Raw genomic sequence first — 2576 nt, 5'->3', positions numbered from 1 at the left:
CTTTATCAAGTTGAGGAATTTTCTCTCTTCTGGTTGGGTGTTTTTTCTTTTTTACTGCTAAGTAATATTTCATTGTATGATTATAATTATTTTATTCATTCATTTGTTGATGAACTTTTGGATCATTTCCGATTTTGAGCTGTTATGAATAAAGTTTCTATGAACATTTACGTACAAGTCTTAGTATATGGACACATACTTTAATGGGTAAGACATAGGAGTGGTATGGTTGCTTCATAACAGTGCCTCTTTATTTAACTTTAAGAAACTGCCAAGTATCTTCCAAGGTTGTTGTATCATTTTGCAGTCCAACCAGTAATGCAGGAGAAGTTTAGTTAATCAACATTCTCTTCAACATTTGGTATTGCCAATCTTTTAAATTTTATCCATTTTAGTGTGTATGCAGTGATATTTACTGTGTTCTTAAATTTGCATTTACCTGATGTTGAACATCTTGTGCTCATTCTTGTATCTTAATTTGGTGACATTTCTGTTTAGCTCCTTTACTCATTTTTTTAATATTTTTTAGTTGTAGTTGGACATAATGCCTTCATTTTGTTTATTTATTTATTTTTTTATGTGATGCTGAGGATCAAATCCAGGGCCATGCATATATGTGCTAGGCAAGCGCTCTACTGCTGAGCCACAACCCCAGCCCTCTTTTTTTTTTTTTTTTTTTTAATTAGTTTGTTTTCTTTCTTAATATGGGGTTTTGTGAGTTTGTTTGTTGTTTGTCTGTTTGTTTTTGGTCCTTTTCAGATATCCTTTTCAGATATATGTTATGCAGAGATTTTCTAGTCAGTGGCTTGTTTAAGAGTGTCTTTTGAAGAGCAGAAATTTTTAATTTTGATGAAGTCTTATGGTAATGCTTTTAGTGACATTGAATAAATAAGGTTCGCTCTTTTGTATGAATTTTAGAAATGTCAGTTTCTATTAAAGCCTAAAAGAATTTTCATTGCATTGAATCTGTAGATCAGTTTGGAGAGAATTAATGTTTTAAGAATGTTAAGTCTTCTCATGAATAAGGTGTATATCTCTCAATTTATTTAGATCTTTAATTTCTTTCAGCAAATTTTGTAATTTTGACTATGTTTTTCATACCTTTGTTCACATTTATCCGTATTTTATCTTTTTTTTTTTTGGATACTATTCTCCACAGCAGTGTTGTTAATGTTTCATTTTCTAATGTTTCACTGTTAATACATGGTAATACAATTAATTTCTGTATATTGCTTTTAGGACCTACATGAAGACTACTACTGCATTTGCTGATCAATCTCATTATAGTAACCTTTTTATTTTTTGTAGATTTCACTAAATTTTCTATATAGATATTTGTTTTCTCTTAAATAAAGACATTTCTTTCTTATTGATCTGGATACCTTTTATTTCTTGTTTTTATTGTAGTGTTTGAATCTTCAGCACAATTTTAGTTATAACTCAGTGTTTTCGTCAGTGTAAATAAAAGATCCAACAAGAATAACTTAGAGGAGGAAAAGTTTATTTGGGGTCAGGGTTTTAGGGGTCTCAGTCCATAGATGATGATTCCATTGTTTTGGGCCCAAGATGAGGCAGAACATCATGGGGAAGAAGCCCAGCTGAGGGAAGCCGCTTAGCTCATGGTAGGATCAGCAATCAGAGAGATAAAGTGGGAAGGAGCCACACAGAAGATGCATCCTTCTGGGCAAGCCCCTACTGGTGCACCTCCAGTCATACCCCACCTGCCTATAGTTACCACCTTGTCAGTCCATTCAGTTGGGATGGACTGATGAAGTTACCACTCTCATAATACAATCATTTCATTTCTGAATGTTCCCTCATTAACAGGAGCTTTTGGAGAACATCTCAAGTCTAAACCATAATGCTCAGGAGGAGTGCCTGCCTCTATTTAGTTTCTTTGCTGTGGTTTTGAAATTCTCTTGATGTTGTAGTAAGCTAATGCCAGTCCCAGGGCTCACTTGGTTTAATTGTTTCTCAGGAATCAGTACGGTCTCTTGGTATCCTCAGGGGATTGGTTCCATAACTACTCTTTCACCCTCTTATGGATACCAGAATCCTTAGATGCTGAGGGCTCATATAAAAAATGGTAGTGTATTTGCATATAATCTACTCATGACTTTTTGTATACATTAAATTATTTTTAGATTATCATCTTACCTAATATTGTGTAAATAGTTGTATTGTTTGGGGAATGATGACAAGAAAAATAATCTGTGCATGTTTAGTACACATGGAACCATTATAAGACTAACTATATAGTACACAAATGAGAAGCAAGGCCAACAATGACTAATCGGTTCTGGGGAGAGACTGAGGCATCAATGAAGTGGTAGGAGCTACTTCGGGTTATATCTACACATCACTTCACATGGTTTCAGTGTAGTGCTTGGTGCATGGTAGTCAAATTTTGCTTTTTATAACCTGGAATTTTTTCCCCCTGTATATATTTTCTGTCTACAAATGTAGGACCTGTGGATAGAGAGGGCACACTGTACTTTGTTGCCTGTTGACCATTGTCTTAAATAGTTGTTTCAGACAGGAGGATGAATCTCGTTACTTTTTTTTTTTTTTTTGGT

This window comes from Marmota marmota, unplaced genomic scaffold, assembly GCF_001458135.2.
Source record: "Marmota marmota marmota unplaced genomic scaffold, marMar, whole genome shotgun sequence".
NCBI classification, from domain to species: domain Eukaryota; kingdom Metazoa; phylum Chordata; class Mammalia; order Rodentia; family Sciuridae; genus Marmota; species Marmota marmota.
The sequence above is the reverse complement of the archived record's forward strand: the minus strand, read 5'-3'. Positions refer to the sequence as shown.